The sequence below is a fragment of the Schistocerca serialis genome, chromosome 7 (assembly GCF_023864345.2).
Source record: "Schistocerca serialis cubense isolate TAMUIC-IGC-003099 chromosome 7, iqSchSeri2.2, whole genome shotgun sequence".
In the NCBI taxonomy this organism is placed as follows: Eukaryota; Metazoa; Arthropoda; class Insecta; order Orthoptera; family Acrididae; genus Schistocerca; species Schistocerca serialis.
This window is the reverse complement of record NC_064644.1, coordinates 142,893,903-142,920,627: the sequence shown is the minus strand read 5'-3', so window position 1 is coordinate 142,920,627 and position 26,725 is coordinate 142,893,903. Positions and strand designations below refer to the sequence as shown.

General features: G+C 44.6%; 1 long non-coding RNA gene across 1 annotated transcript in view; it reads right to left on the bottom strand.

Annotated features, from left to right (window-relative positions):
- Positions 1-26,725, bottom strand: part of LOC126412217 (uncharacterized) — a 141,038-nt gene that overhangs the window by 41,017 nt on the left and 73,296 nt on the right. Inside the window, exon 2 of the long non-coding RNA XR_007575261.1 lies at positions 24,038-24,105. This is a non-coding gene — a long non-coding RNA (uncharacterized LOC126412217). The remainder of the gene's footprint in view (positions 1-24,037; positions 24,106-26,725) is intronic.

Here is a 26,725-nt window from a genome sequence, read left to right as displayed (position 1 = left end):
CCGTCTGACACGCTCTCGCCGATATCTAATGTTTCCTCTTCAGTGGCCTCCGACGCTTTCGACTGATCAATTACGTCCAGTAGCACTGCTGCACAGTTTCATTTTCAGTTATTTCCGTTGCCATAGGTACAGAACGTCGCTACGCAACAATTCCAGGAGAATATTAGTGACGTTCCACGGATTCATATCGTAAAACACAGCACTATCAGCTGCAGCAGTAGCGGTAGCGTGCGGAATAGGTAGCAGTTTCAGACCCACTTCTTCGTGTGTGCATAAACACGAGACTCTAGTCTCAACAAGCACATCTGATGCCCAGCGATGCTGCCAACTAGCAGTCAGTTATTGTTATTATTATTATTACTTTAACACATATGATGCAGTTGTTTCTTTGTTCTTCTGTTCCGACTGTTTGTGTTTATTATGTGAAACTACAAAATGTACACTGTAGGCTCAAAATGGCTCCGAGCACTATGCGACTTAACTTCTCAGGTCATCAGTCGCCTAGAACTTAGAACTAATTAAACCTAACTAACCTAAGGACATCACACACATCCATGCCCGAGGCAGGATTCGAACCTGCGACCGTAACGATCGCCCGGCTCCAGACTGCAGCGCCCAGAACCGCACGGCCACTCCGGCCGGCTACACTGTAGGTGTGTTACTTTCGAATAAACGAATCAAAAGCCGACCACCAATAGCCAATACAACATTTGCTATGAACTCCGAACAGTTCTTTTACGTGTGAGGAAGGTGTTGTCCCATATAACAGCTTCACACGTACTCCTAAGGTGAACTGGCATGACCAGGGCTCGAACCTCGGACCCTCGGTGCGACCATCTAACGCTCTACCGACTTTCCCCACGGGAGTTCTGCGCGGCAGAAGCTTACAGTTATGAGTTTGCTGTGTTCCATAGGTCAGGTTTTCGTTATTACTCACAGTTTAAGCGCGTTCTTCTGGACGGCAGCCTTATACAGGGTGTTAAAAAAAGGTATGGCCAAACTTTCAGGAAACATTCCTCACACACAAAGAAAGAAAATATGTTATGTGGACATGTGTCTGGAAACGCTTACTTTCCATGTTAGAGCTCATTTTATTACTTCTCTTCAAATCACATTAATCATGGAATGGAAACACACAGCAACAGAACGTACCAAAGTGACTTCAAACACTTTGTTACAGGAAATGTTCAAAATGTCCTCCGTTAGCGAGGATACATGCATCCATCCTCCGTCGCATGGAATCCCTGATGTGCTGATGCAGCCCTGCAGAATGACGTATTGTATCACAGCCGTCCACAATACGAGCACGAAGAGTCTCTACATTTGGTACCGGGGTTGCGTAGACAAGAGCTTTCAAATGCCCCCATAAATGAAAGTCAAGAGGGTTGAGGTCAGGAGAGCATGGAGGCCATGGAATTGTTCCGCCTCTACCAATCCATCGGTCACCGAATCTGTTGTTGAGAAGCGTATGAACACTTCGACTGAAATGTGCAGGAGCTCCATCGTGCATGAACCACATGTTGTGTCGTACTTGTAAAGGCACATGTTCTAGCAGCACAGGTAGAGTATCCCGTATGAAATCATGATAACGTGCTCCATTGAGCGTAGGTGGAAGAACATGTGGCCCAATCAAGACATCACCAACATGCCTGCCCAAACGTTCGCAGAATATCTGTGTTGATGACGTGATTGCACAATTGCGTCAGACCACACATGTTCATTGTGAAAATTTACAATTTGATCACGTTGGAATGAAGCCTCATCCGTACAGAGAACATTTGCACTGAAATGAGGACTGGCACATTGTTGGGTGAACCATTCGCAGAAGTGTACCCGTGGAGGCCAATCAGCTGCTGATAGCGCCTGCACACGCTGTACATGGTACGGAAACAACTGGTTCTCCTGTAGCACTCTCCATACAGTGACGTGGTCAACGTTACCTTGTACAGCAGCAACTTCTCTGACTCTGACATTAGGGTTATCGTCAACTGTACGAAGAATTGCCTCGTCCATTGCAGGTGTCCTCGTCGTTCTAGGTCTTCCCCAGTCACGAGTCATAGGCTGGAATGTTCCGTGCTCCCTAAGACGCCGATCAATTGCTTCGAACGTCTTCCTGTCGGGACACCTTCGTTCTGGAAATCTGTCTCGATACAAACGTACCGCGCCACGGCTATTGCCCCGTGCTAATCCATACATCAAATGGGCATCTGCCAACTCCGCATTTGTAAACATTGCACTGACTGCAAAACCACGTTCGTGATTAACACTAACCTGTTGATGCTACGTACTGATGTGCTTGATGCTACTGCTGTAGAGCAATGAGTCGCATGTCAACACAAGCACCGAAGTCAACATTACCTTCCTTCAGTTGGGCCAACTGGCGGTGAATCGAGGAAGTACAGTACATACTGACGAAACTAAAATGAGCTCTAACATGGAAATTAAGCGTTTCCGGACCCATGTCCACATAACATCTTTTCTTTATTTGTGGGTGAGGAATGTTTCCTGAAAGATTGGCCGTACCTTTTTGTAACACCCTGCATATCGGAGTTTCGATTGATACTCTGTCGATACACGATGTTTGGCACCGACATGTGAAGGTTTTGGGTTGGGGGTTGGGTTGTTTGGGGGAGGAGACCAGACAGCGAGGTCATCGGTCTCATCGGATTAGGGACGGAGGGGGAAGGAAGTCGGCCGTGCCCTTTGAAAGGAACCATCCCGGCATTTGCCTGGAGCGATTTAGGGAAATCACGGAAAACCTAAATCAGGATGGCCGAACGCGGCATTGAACCGTCGTCCCCCCCCCCCCCCCCCCCCCGAATGCGAGTCCAGTGTGCTAGCCACTGCGCCACCTCGCTCAGTACAGTTTTGGATATTAGCGTCATGCAGCTTGAAGCTCAAGTTCATACTCTATTACTCCAAAGACGGCTAAAAATACTGCTGCGAGATAAAACGGTAGAATAAAATCTGCAACGTCTTTTTGCAGTTATAAAGTTCTCGAAGGATGAAACTTCCTGGCAGATTAAAATTGTGTGCCGGACCGAGACACACAGTCTCGGTCCGGCACACAGTTTTAATCTGCCAGGAAGTTTCATATCAACGCACACTCCGCTGCAGAGTGAAAATCTCATTCTCGAAGGTTACTAGCATCAGTCCTCTTAAATAAAACTCCTATTACAGCTTTAGGCGACGTATGAGTTGACGTTGACATGTGTAAGAAGTATTGACATGTGTCTTGAGTGTGTGGGGTATCAGAGAATGTTGCGTACGTCGTTGACTGATTCTTTCGCACACAGCTGATTGCACTATGCGAAACTTGTACATCAGAAGCTGGAAACTATGAAAGAATGCTAGACAAAAGACTTTTTGATAATTATTTGTTCACAAACTCATGATTTAGTAAAATTTAGAAGGCAGGGTGCAACGTGTAACATTCTGCGAGACACACAGGTGCCACGGTGATGAATATGTAATTTGCTTGTTTTGTGTTTAGAGCTATAAATATACCACGTCAGAGGCCAATAGAGCGATTTGCGGAGGCTTTGCTAGTAATCTGAACGCTCGTGAAATACGCTACCTGACAAGAAAAGAAAGAACAGACATCATTTGATCATATCCTTGACGTTTGTTTCAGTGCTGATGCACTAATATCGTCCTTGGGAATCCGGAATCTGCGAGTAGGGGGTTAAAGGACGAGTGACGCTGCTTTACAGCGTGCGATAAGTTGGAAATTTGAATCAGTCAGGGACCGTGTCTGGACGGCCGAAGTGGTTCCAGGTACTAGGAGATACAATTGAAGACGACTCATGGAACATGACTGATCCTCCTAGGAAATGGTTTAGATGGGGTCCCCCATCCATTAATTTGCGAGAAAATTACTCGGAAACTTCTGATGGTTTTAGTAGGATCCGGTGAAAAAAAGAAAATAACAATAAATAAATAATCAAAATATCCACGGGTATGCTGCCGGTCTATAGTGTCCAACGGGCACAATATTTCGGCGATCATACATGTCGCCATCATCAGGCGATGATGGCGACATGTATGATCGCCGAAATATTGTGCCCGTTGGACACTATAGACCGGCAGCATACCCGTGGATATTTTGATTATCAAATACGCCGGGAGAAACTCAAGAATCACAATAAATAAATAAGTTTGTTTAAGTAATGCTCTCTTGATCCTGTAATACTCCTTTCCTTCCTCGGTTCCTGGAGGGTGGGAACGGGACATTGTGGCCAGACCTCGGAAGGCGACCCCAGTCCTCTTTGCCCACGTGTAGCTGCTCATTAGAAGCGGTAAATCGGGGCTCGAGCCCCGGTCCGGCACAAATTTTAAACTTTTGCCATTGCATTACCACAATGCTGTGTGTGGCTGGAAGTCACGAATGCCCACGCATAAATGGATACACCAGCCACGTCATCACGAGTGGTGTCTGTTGTCTAGGAGATGTCTGACAAAATAGACACCTCTCAAATACGTGCACACACACGCACACACATACACAAACACACACACACACACACACACACACACACACACACACACAGCCTACCGACCATTTGTTTACCTATCGGAAGAACCATCCTACAGCATAGTGCCAAAATTTAAACATTACACACTTCCTCCAGCCCAGGCAAATAGAGCAAATTACTTGGTTCCTTTACCTTTGGTGTGGTCTAGGGTGCCGGCCGAAGTGGCCGTGCGGTTAAAGGCGCTGCAGTCTGGAACCGCAAGACCGCTACGGTCGCAGGTTCGAATCCTGCCTCGGGCATGGATGTTTGTGATGTCCTTAGGTTAGTTAGGTTTAACTAGTTCTAAGTTCTATGGGACTAATGACCTCAGCAGTTGAGTCCCATAGTGCTCAGAGCCATTTTTTGGTCTAGGGTGGACCTTAGGCTGCTTACGAAGGCAGCATTTGCACATGAGCGGTTCCTGATGTAACCCCGAAAAATTATGATATTTCACTACGAAAAGTACCAAGTTTGGGGATAGCCACTACGATAATTTATATTCATGGCAGATGGCCGAAATTTTTACGATGTGTTCTTAAGATGATATTCTCGTGGAATGTGGAAACCTTTTTCGATACCACTATCTGTTACCGAGAGGTTCAAAATTATCGTATTTACCCCCTTAAAATTTGCACGTAACATTGTCTGAGGCCTAAATCTAGTTTTAACTGACAAGTGAGCACATGGCAAGGGCTCTAGGGTTATCGTAAGGATTCTGAGATCAGTAAGTAATGTTTTTAGTCAGCATTTGTTCATCAATAAAACTTTAGGACGCACTGTCTGTGTATAATTGGTACTTCACGCATATACAAATACGTCCAAAATGGTACTACAGTGACCAAAAAATAGGCTAAAAAGGGTCTTGAGTTGCCTGAAAAGCAATTAAAATCACTGCCAAAATTTACTGTAAACTGGAAATATTGCAAAATTGGTAAAATATTTCTAATAGCATTTTTACTCTTTTAAGATACAAATCATATTCTGGGCGTTTTCGATGAATGGCGATCGATGAGCAAAATATCATGAGGTAAAGCAAACGATTTTCTGTTAACATGTATCATGCATACAAACGGCCTTGCCGCAGTTGTAACACCTGTTCCCGTCAGATCACTGAAGTTAAGCACCGTCGGGCTGGGCTAGCAATACAATGGGCAACCATTCGCACTGCCAAAAGCTATTAGCAAGCGGGATGCACTCAGGCCTTGTGGGGCAAACCGAGGAGCTACTTGACTGAGATGTAGCAACCCCAGTCTCGTAAACTGACATACGGCCGGGAGAGCGGTGTGCTGACCACATGCCCCATCATATCCTCATCGAGTGACGTCTGTGGGCTGAGGATGACACGGCAGCCGTTCGGTACAGTTGGGCTTCCGTGGCGGAGTTTAGCTTTATACATCATGCGTACTTCATTATTGTATCAAAGTATATATTAAACTGTCAAAATATTACTTACCTACAGTATTCGCGTTTTAAGAGTATAAGCACAGCCTGCTGTAGCAGGGAAGAGAAACACAATGCCGAAAAATAGTCCACAATAAATGCGAATACATTCCTCTTTAAAAGATGGACATAAAAGTGGGGAACCAGATGCCTCAGTCCTCATTCCATCTGCCTCAGCAAAAATTTTAGCATGTGAACATATTCTCGCTTTTTTTGCTGAAAGAGAGTAGCAAAAAGACAGTGACGGTGGAAGAGATAGAAGATGCTAGTGGGAAAAAAGAGAGAGGAGACAATAGGGGTAGGAGAGAGAAAGTGGCAGGGAAAGAGAAATGGGTGAATACAATTGAAGTGGGAACCAAAGAGGGAGGAGATATTGATGGTCAGTGAGAGATAGAGGAAGTGAAAGAGAAAGAAGTCAACAGGTGTGTCATCGTTTATTTTCCTCCTCATTGGCAAAGCTCTTCTTCGGCGTATGCCCACTTGAACAGGTTATCCTATGATCTTCCCACTTGACACCTAATCTATTTAGGCTCTTCCAGACTCTCCATTCTAATTGTGATCAAGCAGAAAGTTTTTCTTTAATGTTCCAACTTTTCAGGCTGCCTTTATCCAATTTCTGTTTCCACATTGATTTTCTGGTTGTAGACTGATTTTCGTTTAGTGGGCGTTCAGCTTTTTTGAAATCTTTCCTAGACTTAAGTCTTGCCACCGCTGGCTGATGTGCGTACAGGGGGTGTCTTCTATCTTCGCACTGCCTGCTTCGTCCGGCCATCGCCAACGTTTGCCGTCTAATCTGGGGGGTGCGGGGGGGGGGGGGGGGGGGGGGCTATTCCAAAACACATATAAAGGAGATCACGGTTTACAGGCTTCAGGCATCCCGTAATTAACTGAAAGAATCATTCAGTGCTGCATCTAGCTTCTGGGGACGTGTCGAACTTCTCCGCACGGGCCATGCATATTCAGTTGCAGCAGAGCACAATGAAAGGATTGATGCACGTAGAACTTCAGGATTTGCTCCCCAGTGTGAGTTGGTAAGTTTGCGTATTATACCGTGTCGTGTGTTGACTTTCGCTCTACTTTTTTCTACATGTTTCTTGTAAGATGGTGTTCGATCTAACGACGCCCCAGGGGTAGCCGAGGGGTCTCAGGAGCCTTGTCACGGTTCACGCGGCTCCCCCCGGTGGAGGTTCGAGTCCTCCCTTGGGCATGGGTGTGTGTGTTGTCCTTAGCGTAAGTTAGTTTGAGTTAGATTAAGTAGTGTGTAAGCTTAGGGACCGATGACCTCAGCAGTTTGGTCCCATAAGACCTTACCACAAATTTCCAAATTTTCCGATCTAACGTGACTCCAAGATAAACTGGGTTTGGGCAGTGCTTAAATTTAACTGAGTTCCATTCCAATTGTAGTTCCCTATTTGCTTCCTTATTGTTCAGATGAAATAAACTCGTCTGCGTCTTTACTGGGTTCGGTCCAAGCTGGTTCCCGTCGTAATATTCAGTTAGTACTTCTAAGGCACCTTTTAGGTTTCTCTCAATCTGTTTGATTGATCTGGATTGGCAGGCAATGGCTACATCACCAGCATAGATAAAACTTCTTGTCGTTGGTCCAACTGGTTGGTCATTTGTATGCAGACTGAAAAGTAGAGGAGACAAAACACTACCTTGTGGGAGCCCATTATTCTAGTTCCTCCAGCGACTTCTTTGCTCGCGAAATTCCACATAATATCTTCTGTTGGAGATCAGTGATCTCACAACTTCATTAAGATTGTAGTTTCCCGTCATTTTGAAAAATTTTCGCAGGAGTATTTTGTGGTTTATCGTGTAGTATGGTGCTAATAAGTCGACAAACACCACCTAATTTTTTATCTCCCTTCTCAAACCTATCCTCTCATATTCTGTTAGGCACAGGACCTGACCAGTGCAAAACTTACTGGGTCTGAACTTGTTGTGAAATGATTAGGCTTTCTAGTTGTGGTCCTATTTTATTCAAGATAAGACGTTCCTATAGTTTGAAAGGGCAAAACAGCAGCGATATTGAACATAGTTCTTGACATCGTTTCTTGATTTACCTTGCTTTGGGATAGCTTCTATCTTACCCTTCAACCATAGTTTAGGTACCTTCTTGTTGGACCAACAGAAATTATAGAGTTGTAAGAGCTATTCCTTAGCTCTGGGCCTCATGTTCTGTATAAATTCATTAGTGACGTCATCGGGACCCGCTGCCTTCCTGGGTTTCAAGGAACTGGTGGCAGCTTCCAATTCTTCTGAAGGGAAATATGGCTCAGGTGGTATTTCAGCCACTTGTGGCCTCTTATATGAGGTGGCAATCTTGCTGTTCCTGGTTGGTTACCATTCAAAAGGGGCTGATGTGCGTTTCGATTAGCTGTCACGGAAACCTGGTCCTTGGGGGCTGCCGGGTCGCTAGACAATCGTTTTATGAGGTTCCAAGCTCTTCTGCTACTATGCTTCATGTCAATACTCTCCAACGTATGTTTCCAGGACTCTTATCGGACTTTGCTTTTAGTTTCAATCAGCTGATCCACAAGTTTAATGGTTTCTTCACTGAGAGGGTCCTGGCTGTATTGCTCCAGGTATTCGTTATATATTTGTTTCATATCGAAACTCCAGGAATGATGTGTGCTCTGAAGCCTCTGGGTCTGCTGAGTCTTCCTGATCTTTTATCAGCTTGGACGAACTTCCCTCAGTTTTCAGTGTTTGACGGTAAATTTACGGTTTCCGTATCTGAGGTGTCCGCAAATGTTTTCCAGTTAGCCCTTTCAAGTTAAAGCGTCTTTTAAAGGGCAGTTTTTGTGGCACTATTACTGGTATAAACTTTAGTATGATTGGTCTGTGGTAGGTCTTTGGGACAGGGTTGAGAACGAATTTATTGCATGACCCAGACAAGGTTTTGGAAACAAATGTGAGGTCTGGGTTATACCCTCTCTTCCATCTTGCACTGTTGAATGACGCAGGCTTTTTCTGATCATGGATGAGATTCAGTTCGTGTTCTTCTGTCCAGCTTTCCAGTAATTCTCCGTCTTCATTTCTGTCTTGGTCACCCCACACTCTACTGTGGCAGTTAAAGCCTCCCATTATTAGCTGTGGGTGACAGACATGTTGGCTGAAAGCAAACCTTTCCCCTGATGACACCGTAATGCTTCCGATAGTAACAGAAATGATTTCCGTGTTGTTAATGTTGTTAATTTGTTTGTTGGATACTTTGATTCCAGACCGAATAAATAGAGCACTCCCATATTGATCGTGAGGGCACTCCTTCACCAAAATCATCCCAGAAGTATTTGAACGACGTTCTGATGGCGCTCTCTGTATCTGCTGGAGACACAGGATGTCGCAGAATGAAGTTTACATGTGTTGGATACAAGTCCTGGTCTGGCAATCATGGGCTCTAACATGTATACCTTAAGAGATATGAGGACGTGTTCATCTGCGCTGTTGTGAAATGTTCAAAATGTTCAAATGTGTGTGAAATCTTATGAGAATTAACTGCTAAGGTCATCAGTCCCTAAGCTTACACACTACTTAACCTAAATTATCCTAAGGACAAACACACACAACCGTGCCCGAGGGAGGACTCGAACCTCCGCCGGGACCAGCCACACAGTCCATGACTGCAGCGCCTCAGACCGCTCGGCTGTTGTGAAATACATACATTCTACTGCAAGCGCTTTCTATTACGAACGACTTTCAGAACGCAGCAGACAAATGAGTAATACATTCCTCTGTTACTGTCCGTGGTTACAGCAAGCGGTAAGAATCTGTTAGTGTTGTTACAGTAAACCACATTCACAGTTGTAGTTAAGCGCAAAGCATACATTAGTTCTAATGGGACCAGTCTGTAGATCGATAAGTTTGCGGCACGTTGTTATATTGTTTTATCTTTGCACTTAACAGTATAATGTAAGCCTGTTACTGAACACGGAAATTGGCGGATAAAATGTGTTATGGTCTGGCAGTTGGAAGCAACCGTCAAGCCTGTATGTTGTCCTGTAGGCTGAAAGGTTATATTAGCAGCTTACAGTTTCTCAGGAAGAGAATAATACGCCCTTATTTGTTTACTCATTTGTTTAATGCATTCTTTGCGGCGTTAATAATAGGAAAGAGCTTGGCCTAGTAGAGATTTATTACACAATAGCGAAGTTGAGCGAGTGGTCATAGCTCTTAAGGTATTATTTTAGGGCCCATGTTTACTGGACGTCTTGCCTCGTTTTGGTCCGTACTTCCACCTCTAACACCCCGAATACATTCCTTATCGCATTAGCGGCCGAAGACTTCCGGCATAAGAAGTCAGCCTCATTCTGCCAACGGCCTTGTCAAAGAGGGCGGAGGAGCGGATAGAGGTTCTGGGCACTCTCTTGTCCTAGGGGTGGGAAATTGCCCCTAAAGGCGGAAGAATCAGCAATGATCAACGACATGAGGATGCAGAAGGCAATGGAAACCACTGCATTAAAGACACGTAATGTGTATCCACAGGACATGTGGCCTGTAATTGAAGAAGTGTCATGATGATCTCTCCATTGGCAAAAGATTCCGGAATAGTCCCCCATTCGGATCTCCGGGAGGGGACTGCCAAGGGGGAGGTTACCATGAGAAAAAGATTGAATAATCTACGAAAGGATAACGTTCTACAAGTAGTGGCGTGGAATGTTAGAAGCTTGAACGTGGTAGGAAAACTAGAAAATCTGAAAAGGGAAATGCAAAGGCTGAATCTAGATATAGTAGGGGTCAGTGAAGTGAAGTGGAAGGAAGACAAGGATTTCTGGTCAGATAAGTATCGGGTAATATCAACAGCAGCAGAAAATGGTATAACTGGTGTAGGATTCGTTATGAATAGGAAGGTAGGGCAGAGGGTGTGTTACTGTGAACAGTTCAGCGACTGGGTTGTTCTAATCAGAATCGACAGCAGACCAACACCGACAACGATAGTTCAGGTATACATGCCGACGTCGCAAGCTGAAGATGAACAGATAGAGAAAGTGTATGAGGATATTGAAAGGGTAAAGCAGTATGTAAAGGGGGACGAAAATCTAATAGTCATCGGCGACTGGAATGCAGTTGTAGGGGAAGGAGTAGAAGGAAAGGTTACAGGAGAATATGGGCTTGGGACAAGGAATGAAAGAGGAGAAAGACTAATTGAGTTCTGTAACAAGTTTCAGCTAGTAATAGCGAATACCCTGTTCAAGAATCACAAGAGGAGGAGGTATACTTGGAAAAGGCCGGGAGATACGGGAGATTTCAATTAGATTACATCATGGTCAGACAGAGATTCCGAAATCAGATACTGGATTGTAAGGCGTACCCAGGAGCAGATATAGACTCAGATCACAATACAGTAGTGATGAACAGTAGGCTAAAGTTCAAGACATTAGTCAGGAAGAATCAATACGCAAAGAAGTGGGATACGTAAGTACTAAGGAATGACGAGATACGATTGAAGTTCTCTAACGCTATAGATACAGCAATAAGGAATAGCGCAGTAGGCAGTACAGTTGAAGAGGAATGGACATCTCTAAATAGGGCCATCACAGAAGTTGGGAAGGAAAACATAGGTACAAAGAAGGTAGCTGCGAAGAAACCGTGGGTAACAGAAGAAATACTTCAGTTGATTGATGAAAGGAGGAAGTACAAACATGTTCCGGGAAAATCAAAAATACAGAAATACAAGTCGCTGAGGAATGAAATAAATAGGAAGTGCAAGGAAGCTAAGACGAAATGGCTGCAGGAAAAATGTGAAGACATCGAAAAAGATATGATTGTCGGAAGGACAGACTCAGCATACAGGAAAGTCAAAACAACCTTTGGTGACATTAAAAGCAACGGTGGTAACATTAAGAGTGCAACGGGAATTCCACTGTTAAATGCAGAGGAGAGAGCAGGTAGGTGGAAAGAATACATTAAAAGCCTCTATGAGGGTGAAGATTTGTCTGATGTGATAGAAGAAGAAACAGGAGTCGATTTACAAGAGGTAGGGGATCCAGTACTAGAATCGGAATTTAAAAGAGCTTTGGAGTACTTACGCTCAAATAAGGCAGAAGGGATAGATAACATTCCATCAGAATTTATAAAATCATTGGGGGAAGTGGCAACAAAACGACTCTTCACGTTGGTGTGTAGAATATATGAGTCTGGCGATATACCATCTGACTTTCGAAAAGCATCATCCACACAATTCCGAAGACGGCAAGAGCTGACAAGTGCGAGAATTATCGCACAATCAGCTTAACAGCTCATGCATCGAAGCTGCTTACAAGAATAATATACTGAAGAATGGAAAAGAAAATTGAGAATGCGCTAGGTGACGATCAGTTTGGCTTTAGGAAAAGGAAAGTGACGAGAGAGGCAATTCTGACGTTACGGCTAATAATGGAAGCAAGGCTAAAGAAAAATCAAGACACTTTCATAGGATCTGTCGACCTGGAAAAAGCGTTCGACAATATTAAATGGTGCAAGCTGTTCGAGATTCTGAAAAAAGTAGGGGTAAGCTATAGGGAGAGACGGGTCATATACAATATGTACAACAACCAAGAGGGAATAATAAGAGTGGACGATCAAGAACGAAGTGCTCGTATTACGAAGGGCGTAAGACAAGGCTGTAGCCTTTCGCCCCTACTCTTCAATCTGTACATCGAGGAAGCAATAATGGAAATAAAAGAAAGGTTCAGGAGTGGAATTAAAATACAAGGTGAAAGGATATCAATGATACGATTCGCTGATGACATTGCTAGCCTGAGTGAAAGTGAAGAAGAATTAAATGATCTGCTGAACGGAATGAACAGTCTAATGAGTACACAGTATGGTTTGAGAGTAAATCGGAGAAAGACGAAGGTAATGAGAAGTAGTAGAAATGAGAACAGCGAGAAACTTAACATCAGGATTGATGGTCACAAAGTCAATGAAGTTAAGGAATTCTGCTTCCTAGGCAGTAAAATAACCAGTGACGGACGGAGCAAGGAGGACATCAAAAGCAGACTCGCTATGGTCAAAAAGGCATTTCTGGCCAAGAGAAGTCTACTAATATCAAATACCGGCCTTAATTTGAGGAAGAAATTTCTGAGAATGTACGTCTGGAGTACAGCATTGTATGATAGTGAAACATGAACTGTGGGGAAACCGGAACAGAAGAGAATCGAAGCATTTGAGATGTGGTGCTATAGACGAATGTTGAAAATTAGGTGGACTGATAAGGTAAGGAATGAGGAGGTTCTACGCAGAATCGGAGAGGAAAGGAATATGTGGAAAACACTGATAAGGAGAAGGGACAGGATGATAGGACATCTGCTAAGACATGAGGGAATGACTTCCATGGTACTAGAGGGAGCTGTTGAGGGCAAAAACTGTAGAGGAAGACAGAGATTGGAATACGTCAAGCAAATAATTGAGGACGTAGGTTGCAAGTGCTACTCTGAGATGAAGAGGTTAGCACACGAAAGGAATTCGTGGCGAGCCGCATCAAACCAGTCAGTAGACTGATGACCAAAATAAAAATAAAAAATCGCACTGACGTGTCACAAGCGCAGACAGGTGGCGTTCAGTCTCGCGGTGAGCAATGGTCATAAAGTTCTGGTTCATCAATATGTGTGTGTATAAAGAGTGTAACTTCCTTTTTAACACGTTGAGGACTCGTAGTAGGGACCAAGATTGTTACGTTTAGTATAGGAGCTCGTGTCCGAAAACGTACCGTTTTCCCGCTACAAGCAAAATACCACAACACTTGCTCGAAGCTCCCGCCTTCTCGGCGCCACTGACTAGGGAATTACGTTCGTCATTCACCGAGCACTTGATGTTCCAAGCCCACCACAAGTTTGGTTGCATGCCGTTCAGTTACGTCTGAGGTCTGCCCAGGAAGTTTTGTGCCTGATGTTGTGCTTGTGGTCTTTGCTCTTACAGTACTACTGTAGAGTAGTACAGAATGCAAGCTGCAGTAATTGTCATTTTTAGTGTGCTGCTGTTGACAGTGGTGTACTACTTGGTTGCGGGTTAAGTCGACGCGATGTTACAGTACGGCGAAGCTCGGTACAATGGGAGGATTGTTCGTCAGTTGTGGAGTGTTTGACACATCGCCAGATATCTTTGCACTCCTTCTTTGCTACTGTGTACCAGCTGGCCTCGGAGACGGGTACATTCACCACCACCACCAGGGCTTGCTACGTTGCTCCACGGCGGCGCCTCAATCCTCGTTTTAAAGATGCTATACTCCATGCAGTGGAAGAGGACGTGACGACGAATACCAGAAAGATAGCAAGTAGACAGAATGTGGATTGCCAAATTGTCTGGCGTGTTCTGCATGAGCTGCAGCTACAGTGTTCCACCCCCAAAGGATACAGGAAATGCAGCCACAGTATTCTGCGTCACGAGCCCACTTCTGCCGGTGGTCCTCGAACCGTTGTGTGGACGAGCCCGACTTCCCATGGCGGTTCCTTTCCACAGATGAAGCCAAATTCACCAGGGAAGGTGTTCTCAGTTCCCACAACAGTCACGTGTGGTTTGATGAAAACTCGCATGGTGCGTGCCCCCGTAGTTTGCAGGAACGCTACGGTCTGAACATTTTGGCAGGGTCCTGCTTGGACGCGTGACTGCACCGTACCTTCTTTCACCATATCTCACAGATGCTGCATACTTGCGAATCCTTGACGGTGTATTCATGGACTCCTGTAAGAAGTGCCACTGCATGGACGTCAGAACACGTGGTTCCAGCACGAAGGCGTACGGCTCATTTTCCACTTGCGGTCCGAGAGCGTCTGGACCAACGATTTGATCAACTGTGGACAGGTTGTGGTGGTCCGACTTCTTGGCCGGTTCATTCTCCTGACTTGAACCCGCTAGACTACTGCCTGTGGGGTCACGCGAAATCCTGGATCTAACAAGGGGACCCTCCATTCTGTAATTCACGGATTTTGATGCGTTTCAAATATGTTGTAGAGGCACTTACCCTGAGTACCTGGCTATCCGGTTTTTTTAGCGACGGGCATTGGTTTTTGAGAAAATCGATTTTGAAGTTCATTGCGGCGCGCTTTTTATGCCCGTGACATTAGATATATTCAGAGCAAGTCAGCGTAGTGCAGCGGTAAAGGTTCACGGCTACCGCGCTGGAGGTACCGTGTTCGAATCCTGCTCGTGTACTTTTTTTTTAAAATAGACGGAATTTTTCAATTTTATTTCAAAGAATATCAACAAACAGTGTAAGGTGTGCGAAATTATAAAGATATATTCAGTTATTAATTTTTTCTGTCACACAATATTACAAAATCTTATTTTTCATTATCCACATTGCTTGATGCGCCAGAACAATATTGTGGATGATACTTATCATAGAAAGAACCGAAGCACACATTTTCGCATTTTATGAAAGCAACCGTCTTGCTGGCACACGGTTTCTTCATGAGCGATATGGGGAAACACAATTCTTTTGCATTCAAAAAGATTTATCTTTCATTCGCTAATTTCGATGCGAACCATGGGTATCTAATCATGCTTTTAAAATTAGGTGCGCTGAATTGATGTAGAATTAGCGAATGTAATTTTATCGAATCTTCCCTAGAAGCGATCTCTCCATTGTCTTCCATCAAGTCGGGAGCATTCTGAATAATTTTCGTGAAGATTTTCACCTGTCGGTAAAAATAAACATCGCAGGGCTGGCAATAAGGAGTGCACGTTGGTGGGACCACTTTTAGGGTGCAGCTGCTCGCTTTCCTTTCATCAGCGAATATCGTATAAAATTGAATCGGTTTGCCCTCCCCACGAGTCGACAATGTAGAAAAATTTTTTCCGTCCCACGTACGGAAGGAAGAATTACAGAACGCAAAAATTCTTCGTACACCAGTTTCGTGAACTTCCCGGGTTTCGTGCAGGACACGACTACGTTCTGTATTTCCCAGTTAATTCGTCTACTCGTTTTTGAACTTTAGGACCAAAGTTTCCGGACGGTTCTTGTATACACAAAAAAAACATATGGGAGCTGGATTCGAACGCGGTACCTCCAGCGCGGTAGTCGTGAACCTTTACCGCTGCGCTGCGCTGACTTGCTCGGAATATATTTAATGTTGAGGGTATACAAAGTGCGCAATGAACTTCAAAATCGATTTTCTCAAAAACCAAGGCCGGTCGCTAAAAAACCGGTTAGCCAGGTACTCAGGGAAAGAAGCGCATCGAAATCCGTGATTTACAGTATGGAGGGTCCCCTTGTAAGAGACCCCTGTAGCATCCAGGGAAGGGCTACTGGCCATGGTTATGGATATGGCGCATTCTGTTTGTATACCGGAATTTGGTACGGGGATACCGTGTCTGTGTTGGCGTCGGCAGTTATCACATCGAGCCCTAATTGTGGGTGGATCCACACGATATGCAACAGGAGTCAGAGAGCAGCGAGTGTTGTGGTATTTTGCGGCGGGAAAACAGTATGTAAGGGGACATCAGCTCCTATGCTAAACATAACTGTCTTCCCACTACAAGTCCTCAAAGCCTGTAAAGGGAATTTAATCACACTCTGTATGTAATTGTGTACAGCACACACACATTGCGCTAGCGATACAACTGTTTTTATGCTACGGGATTTATAAGGATTGTGATTTTATTTATTCTGCCAGTAGTGGTAGAAGCAGAGCCGGTTTCAGAACATTTTTCCACACAAGCGACTTTTCGTTTGGCGCTCCCTCCCTCCCCCTCTCTTTTTCCCGCGTACAGTTTTACTCGTGACGGATTTCGCTACTAAATGCGACACGCACTGTGCACAAATCTTGCACCTGGTCGTCACTGGTGCCCCTCTCAGTTTAGCGCACTAAGCGGCGGCCTGTGTCGCTTGGGCTTCAAACACAGTCTGAGTAGAAGGTACTGGGAAGAGTATGTCTGATGAGTGTTTCCTGTCTAAACAGAAGTTCTACACATCATCGCGGAATCTGAATTGAATGAAAGTAACTGTTTCGTGGCGGGTGATACTGGTGGTGCAACTCTTTTGAACTTTAATTTCATTGGTGAAGTTTCGTGGAGGGAAAATTGTTCCTGTATTAAGTCACGACGCCCGAACCTTTGCAAATCTACGTCTAAGGAAATACGTACATGATGTTGTCCATCCATTTGATTATTTTACTTGAGTGTCTGCTTCACAGATTTTTTTTTCTGTTTGAGCTCCACCAAAAGAAACAGTTTATTTATTTCGGATACAGGTCTATTGGTCACCAGTGTCCTGGAGATCGTATTGTTTATTTTTAATTTCTTTTGTTATACTGAGTATTACTTCGTTAGCTTCATCAGCAAAGTCTAGACATGTGCTGTTAACCTCGTGATGCTACAAAATACATAACCCCACAACTTACAGAATCGCAGCTGCCACTTTCATGAACATGCAACGGAATTCACACAGTTTGCACCAGAAGGAAAAGAATTTTTCTAGGTACATCAAACCACTTATTTGCACGCTGAGGCACAATATTCCCCAGACAATCCTAGTTTGTAAATAATTAAACAGAATGACTTTTTGAAGTGTGCATAAAATCAAGTGAAGTACCGGGTGGTATTAATTAAAATGCAACTACTCACAGAGACCCAGTGAGGTCTGCGATTAACGTATGTCTGCGAAACTTGGTAGATATTCTAATGCTGAACCGAATTAATATGAAAAAAATGGTTCCAATTTTGGCCACCAGGTGCATGTATGGCGATGTGAATGCAAGTAAGACGTACAAAAATTTTCCGTATGTAATCGATTAGGAACGGAATGCGGGCAAAAAAGGCCAAACAAGTGAGAAAGGCGTAATGTTGATTTTATTATTAGCCGCCGCTTACTTAGAGAACAGAGGTGAGCCTGGTAAACACGTTCTTTTACATATCCCCAGAACCAAAAGTCACATGGATTCAGACCATGTGAACTTGCAGGCCATGCAGCTGGGAAACCCCTGGAGATAATACGTTCGTGTGAAGTTGCGTTAAGCAGGTCTTTCAGTGGACGAGCGACAGGAGGTGTTGCCCTGTCTTGCATGAAAACAGTGGTTTGCACATAGTTGCGCTCCCCCAAGCCAAGAATCGTATGCTGCAAAAGAGGTCTCGATAATGTGCAGACGTCTACGCGTATGATCTTCAAATAAGAACAGACCGAGAATAAAGGTGCTAGTGAATACACACCATTCAGTCACACAGGGCAAGTGCAATGGCTCTTCGTGCGCAACATCCGGTTTAACAGTGCCCCGAATTCGGCATTTCTGTGTGTTGACTGTAGTGAAAATGTACCTAGTCACTCTATAGAAAATTGCTCTGTCACATGTCATCAACTTCGATCCGTGCCAGAGACCGCAGACAAATCCAGAATGTGGCTGCGGATCATGATATTTTAGTTTTTGTACCGTTTGGATCTTGTGCGACTACCAATATAAAAAGCCTACCTGGCTAGCCGCACAGTCTAACGCGCTGCTTCCCGAGCGGGAAGGCGTGCCGGTCCACAGCACGAATTCGCTCGGCGGATTAGTGTAGACATCCGGCGTGCCGACCAGCCTGTGGATGGTTTCTAAGGCCGTTTTCCATCTACCTCGATGAATGCGGGCATTCCGCCTCAGTTACACTATGTCGGCGACTGCTGTGCAAACACTATCTCCACATACGTGTACACCATAATTACTCTGCCACGCAAACATTTGGGGTAACACTCGTCTGGTATGAGACGTTCCCCAGGGGGAGGGGGGAGGGGGGGCGGTCACTGGGGAGCCGAACCGCACAATAACCCTGGGTTCGGTGTGGGGCGGCGGTGGGGTGGGTGGACTGCTGTGGCCTGTTTTTGGTTTGTGAACCACTGAGGGCTACGGCGGGACGAAGTCTCTCCGTCGTTTTTAGGTCCCAGGTTTAATACACAATACACCAGTATAAAACAGATAGCAAAACTTTCTTTTCTACTGACCATAGAATAAACAATTTTTGTGACACTGCGCAAATGCTAGCACTACCCGGGACATATGCTGCATGGTCAATTACACCAAAATCATCCTCGTCAATAGCTTCCATCTGGATACAACGCCCTCCTCTCCCAGATGCCACACCAAGCTCACACTTGTTTTCGAATTTCATTATCGTCTTCCTTAAACCGTTTTATGACATTAGGCCTGTCTTCAGACCTTGTCGGCGAGATTCTCTCACTGTAACTGCTGCCGTTCAGATAAAACAGTTCCACTATCAGAGCACGGTCTCTTTTCTCGAAAGCCATACTGTTCGCTCACGTTATGGCTATGACAGTGTGGACACCATACTGTCATGCAAATAAAGACCTTGCATACAAACAGCGTTCAGCGCCAGATTCGCACCTTGTGGTCACAATTTCTTTCTAGCTTAAATCGGTTCCACATTAACCCATTAGCACGTATTCAAAGTTTCACTGCCATCCTCTAAATACAACGCACTCTAGACTTCCGTGCGTAGCTTCACTTTAATTATAACCACCGGTACCAATAATGTGGAAAGGAATGGAAATGTTATGTAGCAATTTTCATCCAAGAAAATTTTACTGACCTATTATTACTTTTCTGTAGCTCGAAATGTCAACCCGGAATAAGATAACTAATTCATACGTAAAGTTATTACGTTGGAAAGATTTCATGTTTCGTTTAAACGAAACACGTTGGTTGTAAACAGCATGAAGAGTTGCAATAATGAACCAAACGAAAGAGATTCTGCTTTTTTCTCTTATGTTTTTCTTTATTGTTATTTCCCATTGTGGTTTCGTTACATTTACCTCGTTATATGCTCATGAGCAATTGAATTACAGATAGCTGTTGGTATGGAGAGAGACTGCTCCTGTCATAACTGCAAATAGAATATCCCCGCATAAGACCTGACTGGGATTTCTTCAGTTGTACAACTCGCGCAATACCATATACGTGGCACAGGCGCTGGGTGATGCCATCCCTGCCGGCCTGCACAGTTACAGCGCTCACGTTATTTCTTTACTACGTAGCAGGCATTGCAGTTTTTCGCACCATAGATACAAAGAAAGTTCGTAATCAGACATGCGTGAATGAATGCAATGCCATTAAAGTTTTATCAGAGGAGGCAAGCGAGGAACCAAAGATCTCACGAAAAACAATGATTGAGTGGGTCGTTACAATAGATCAGTAAAGGAGGAAAGGGAAATGGCAGCTACAATTACTTCCCAAGGCTTCTCTCCTTCGGAAAGAAGCGGCAGAAGGAGAGGGAAATTTTATTTTTTGGCAATATTGCCGAACAGGCTATTGGGGCTATTTACTCTACTTCATTTTTTTTGTTTATGCGACTATTTCCTTTTCGGTTCTCTACTGAAAAACTATTGGCTTTGAACATCTGTATTTGTCGAATTTTTGGTCGCCCAGACATAATCTGCCAATATGATCGTTAGCAGACTCGCCAGCTGTAGCTTCCAAGTTACAAGCACAGGCCTCAATTGTCGAATTTCACTCCCTCCCCCCCCCTCCCCCCCATTATCGCACCGCATGGTGGTCGTTCATATGGGAACACCTTCCCTTCCGCGCCATCTGTGCAGCTACGAGCGAAGTTCTGTCCACTCATCGTTGGTTTGACAGTCAAGAACAGGATAAGCAAGCAGCAGAAACAGTTCAGTTGCTGAAGACCAAATCGTGGGTGTCCACAGGGGATGCACTGAAGTTGTGACGGCACGGGACTTGTCTCGTGCCGCCATGCGACCAAGGTTTATATCACGTGTATCATGAATCTCAAAAAGCTGCCACCGACGGAGTCAAGTGCCCTTGGCAAAGACGTATTGACAGGTGTCCTCGGAAGCTTTCATGGCGGCATGCCTGAATAAAATCTTCTCCGTTTACAAGCCAAGTCGTTTCGAAAAAGATCCTCGAGTTTTCGATGGCTATCTCGGCCATCGTCGTCACGAGTAAAACGCTTTCTGCCAGGGCTGTTTTTTTAATTGTTTTTCATTCCCTCCCTCTCCTCCGCCACATGGGCGTTGGGGGGTGGGGGGTCTGTCAGCGGCACAATTCTCCTCGTTTCGGCAAAGCGAATTTAAAAAAGAAAAATGCAATGAGAAATATAAACAAAATATGGAACTGTTTTCTGTTTTAAACTAAAAATCAAAGAAGGGCAATTAAAAACGGAAACGCATAGATTTTAAAAACAAATGACAGGAAGATTTAATTCTTCTGATAAAAACACCGAAGCAATGCATTTTTTTTAAGTGAAAGGATCTGCACTAAGGTGAGCAGTATTGCTTGAGAAGAGAGTATGTCCCATAGGGTTGAGGGGTGCGTATAGAAAAAAGAGATCTGTTACACAAGAAAACTGTGGAGATGAGAGGTAGGAGTTGAGGTGGCTAATGGGAAATACAGTCGGTGGGAAAGGTAGAGGATGAGGAGTAGTGTGTCGTGTGGGTAGGGAAGTGCTTGCAAGAGGGAAGAGGACGGATGGAGAGGGAAAGGAGAGAGGGAGCCCTGATGTGAAGAGGGATAGGTGGGGAAAAGTTTGTAGGAGGTATAAACATCGGGGCAGATCTCATTGCCTGGGAGATGGAGTCGCTTGACGTTGCATTGGAGTAGGATATGGTGTGTGTAGGAGGAGTGAAGTTGCGACAGCATACCGGGATTCGTGATCAGAGAGAAGGCAACAGGGTGACTGGAATCTAGTTCGCGGACAGTTGAGGAGATGTGGAAGTGTTCGATGTAGATGAGGAGTGGTGGGAATTTGATGAGACCAGATCTGGCACGGTTTTCTGATTACATGGGCACGATTGCAGCATCTGATACCAGTCGGCCGAAATGACGCATGGGCAGAAGGCGAGTTGTGCAGCTCGCAGCAGATCCAGTCCACCGCGGGATCACTGACGTCACGCAGAGCGATGGGCCGTCACCGCATCTGAAACTGCTCCTCCCGCCTCCTGCATCCGGTGAGCATCCGTTTTTGCTTTCTTTCGATATCCAAAGCCCGCCTCAAACGCCCTGCTAAGTGTGCACGCCCAGTCTCTGTTGAAACTCTTGCTGTTTACTCCTATCTCAGCTACATCCTTTACAACACAATATGTTAACGCATGAACCTTCTCAGTGTTCAGCTATGGCCTACTTGTCAAGCCTCTTTCACTTAATATGTCGTACGTCCTCCATACAATTCACCAAAACTGTGCGAATTGTTTGACCCATAGATGCTGCCGCATTCGCAAGGGATACCATCCACACCGGGCACATGAAGAGCTATGTCGTCTTTAATGACATGGACTAAGACCAGCGTTCCGACCCACCCCCAGGATACGAGATCGCTGCGCCCTATTAGAGATGACATAGCTCTTCCTGTGCCCGGTGTGTATACTGTCCCTTGCGATAGCATTTATATACTCGGAGGTTAATTCGCACAGCTGAGGAGCGTTTACGGCTCACAAGCGACATATTAATCAAATGGAGCTGGGCAATTCGACCATAGCTGATCATTGCATGGAAAACGGACATAAAATACAGTTTGAAAAGATGAGAGTCTTGGTTCATGCGTCAACATATTGGGCTTCTAAAGATCTGATATAAAAAACTTTCCCCGTACCATTTGAGTCTCATCTTTATCGGTGACGATCTAAGAAGGGGAAATAAGCTGAAGATATGGACTGAAGTTTGTGTTAGGAAGGGCATTGGACTAGGTTTGTCCCTAAGCTAGAGTGCCGTGGTGATGTAATGGCTAGCATAGGTGCCTTGTAAGCAAATATAGGTGCGTTCAAGTCCCGCCCATAGTACACATTTTAATTCATGTCTTCAGCTTCCATCATTATGTAGTTGTTGGGGTTCCATTATATGGGAGGCGGCCGGGAATAGAACAAACAGCAACAATTTTAACAGGGAGCGGGGGTACACACTTAGTACGGAGTGAGGGCGGGCTATGGATTTCGAAAGAAAACAAACACGAATGCCTGACGCTTGTAAGGAGGCGGGTGTGGCAGTTTCAGACGTGGTACCGGCCACTCGAGCCTCCTGACGTCACTGGTCTCACGGCCTAGGTTTATGAGAAAGACAGACCACGGCGCGTACGTCACTAAGGTAGGCCTGAACACGCTCGCTCGCTCTTCTCAGCAGACAAACTACGTTTAATTCGTAACTAGGCGTGTACGTGCAAACGAGAATTGCATCTTCTACTGGAATCCGCTATTATGGAGTCTTACTGTTATTAGTACTACGACGATCCACAGGCCTACTTATAATTTGTTACTGTTGTACTGGTGTACAATAAAATTAAAATCATGCCAAAATGATTATCATATGCTTAAGGCACCACTTCCTGTACGAAATGAGGACTGTTAAGCAGAAGAGACTAAATGCTATAAACAAGCCGTTACACCATTTATGTCGAGTACTGATCTTAAAATAAATTTTGTTTTAGTGCTGTTAATCAGTAAGACTTCATAATAGGAGAGTCCAGTAGAAAATGCAATTCTCGTTAGTACGTACAAGCTCAGCTGCGAATTAACACGTTTAGAAACGCATTTTGCCTGCTGAGATGAGCGAGCGAGTTCAGGCCTACATTCGTGACGTACGCGCCGCGGCCCGTCTTTCTCGTGAGCCTCGCCTCACGGCGGACTGGACCTGCTGCGAGCTGCAGAACTCGCCTTCCGCGCTCCCTTCGGCCCTCACTGATTGGTGGCAGATGCTGTAGTCGTGTCCATATAAACAGAAAAGCGTGCCAGCCATGTCAGGTAGTGGCTTTTTACTGCTACGACGTTGGTGGAGATAGCCAACGAAAGCTCGAGTGTTTTATTCGCAATGACACGGCTTGAAAACCGAGACGATTTCATTCACGTATTGACAAAAATTGCCGTCGAATAACGCGAGTTGTAACAGCGGATAGACGACCCATAATGCAGCAAATAATTCGATAACATTCAACACTGGACTCGAACAACCATTGACTCGGCACACCCAGACCTGACCCTCTCCGTTGGGTTATTAGTGACGGTCCAGAGATCGTGAATCAAGATGGCACCCCATCGCTTTCGGCGACCGGCGGAGGCCACACCAAGGCACTCCGTGGCCATCGTCGAGGCGAAAGAGGGAACTGCACACTACCATATTCAATTGCTCACGACTGCACGTCTTCCGACAAAGGCATGATAAACTTCTTACCTGCTCGTGGTCAAATATGACTATGTGTTCCATGTCCAACGACCTCGCTGTCGATGGAGCCTCAAAGCCTAATAAAAAAAAGACAAAATACAGAAACTGCACAAAGGGAAAACACGGTTACATAGCATTCTCGAAAAAAAAATTAATATGTAATAATAATTAAATACTCTATTATCTTTAAATGTAATGTTCCTAAAGTCACGTAAGATGTAGATACTTCAAAGGTATAATGTTTTTCTAATTTTGAAGTAGTGACAATGATCCATATGGAACACCTTGTGTGTGAGATTATTTTCCCAAATAATTTATAATTTTTTTAGTCTAAAATTAAATTCAATACCTCGTTTGTTCTCCAAGGATTTTTCCTGGACCAAGTGCTTTTGGCTAGTTTATCATCTGCAGCCTGTACCATTTCATCTCTCAAAGTCGCCCATTCTTTTCCCGTGTTACAGTCAATTATTGTCAAATCTCCCTTTGAAACTCTCAACAGCTATTGACTCTTTTGATTTATTCAGATTTCATCCCCTTAGTTTCCGACATTTCTCTAATTTCTTATGTTTTACTCTGCAGTTCTTAAACATTAAACTATGATCAGGGTACCCACCTGCTCCCGGTTATGTTTAATATTTGGTTCTGAAATATCTGTGTTACTATTATACAGGGTGAGTCACTAACTGTTGCCACCTAGGATAACTCCGAAAGTATGATAGTAGCTGAAAAGTTTCTGGGACAAATGTTGCATGGGACAGCGGAGGCCATTATATGACGTTGATTTTTTGTTGCTAAGTGGGGTCGCGTCAGAGATATGAAGTAAAATGTAGACTTTCACGGCTGGAAATCTCATGCCCATTATAATTAGGGCCGGCCGGTGTGGCCGTGCGGTCTAGGCGCTTCAGTCTGGAACCGCGTGACCGTTCCGGTCGCAGGTTCGAATCCTGCCTCGGGCATGGATGTGTGTGATGTCCTTAGGTTAGTTAGGTTTAAGTAGTTCTAAGTTCTAGGGGACTGATGACCACAGATGTTAAGTCCCATAGTGCTCAGAGCCATTTGAACCATTTGAACCATTATAATTAGCCGGGCTGTTATGCCGTGGTCGGTTGATGAATTCTGTGTCAATTCCCAACGTTTCGTCGCCGTCTGCGGAGGATATCTTCAAGGGGGTCTGAAGCTCGATGGAAGGTAGCTGACTGCAGTAGCGAGCCAGTGGGTGGGTTGGACCTTCCATCGAGCTACAGACCCCCTTGAAGATGTCCTCCGCGGACGGGGACGAAACGTTGGGAATTGACACAGAATTTATCAACCGACCACGGCATAACAGCCCGGATAATTATAATGGACAACAGATATGAAGGTCAACTTCTTTTTTTTTTAATTTGATGCTGTAGTTTGGTGCTTATTTTCTGATAGAGGCTATCGAGACGAATCCAATGACATGTAACAGTAAGGTCTTTGAAGGTCAACGAACGTCAAAAATGAGGCATGAACGTCCATTTACAGAACGTGTTCGAACTGATGACCACTGGTATCAGTGCAGTGCTGCAATCTTCTTATCATTGATTGAGTGGTATTCCTTATCACTTCGGCACTTATCGAAGCACATGTTGTGACAATTCTCTCTCGTATAACGTGCAAATGGTAAATACTCGACGAATATGGCGTATCCATCTAACGTGCCATTGACATGTAAACACCACTCGACGGTTTCACAATACAACACTAATAGGAACGGTGAGACTAGTATCGACGAATCAATGTGAATGATGTAATCCTTGGAAGAACAAGTTGATTTGCTTCTCATTTAAAGAGAATACCAACGAAATTCAGTGAGAGCTAGAGATTTATACGCTGAAAAATATCCTCAACGTACTCACCCTACACGTCGTACATTTAAATATGTGTATGATAAATTGAGAACAACCGGATCTTTAACGCATCGTAAACATATCCGGCAAAGGAAACTTACTAACCAGGAAACGGAAATTGGTACTCTTGCCACTGTGGTTCGAGATCCTTGTGTCAGTTCGCGTCAAATCGCATCGCCATATCATCCTTACCGTATCAGTCTCCACCAAGAATTAACTGGTACGGATTGTATGCGTCGCACTGAATTCTACCGATGGGTTCAACTTCAGATTCAGAGGGACGACACACTTATTAACTTCATTTTATTTACTGACGAGGCTACATTCACGAACCATGGAAATGTTAATTTGCATAGTGTGCATTATTGGGTAACTGAAAATCCATCTTGGCTGCGGAAAATTGCACACCAAAAACCGCAATCCGTGAATGTATGGTGTGAGATTCTGGAGGACATAATTATACGCCCCTATTTCATCGAAGGAAATCGTAATAGTAGGAAGTACACCATATTCCTGCAAGAAACATTAGGCCTGTTATTGGAAGAAATACCTTTAGGAACAAGGAACAGAATGTGATATCAACTCGATGGGTGTCCGGCACATTTTCCGCTGATGGCTAGAAATGACTTGCAGAAACAATTCCCAAATCGTTGGATTGGACGCGGAGGAGATGTGTCGTGGCTGGCTCGTTCGCCAGACTTGACACCTCTGTATTTTTTCTTGTGGGTATTCGTAAAAGACATTGTTTATAAAGACGTTCCAACTAAACCTGAAGATATGTGAGAGAGAATTGTCAGAGTATGTGCTTCGATAAGTGCCGGTGTAA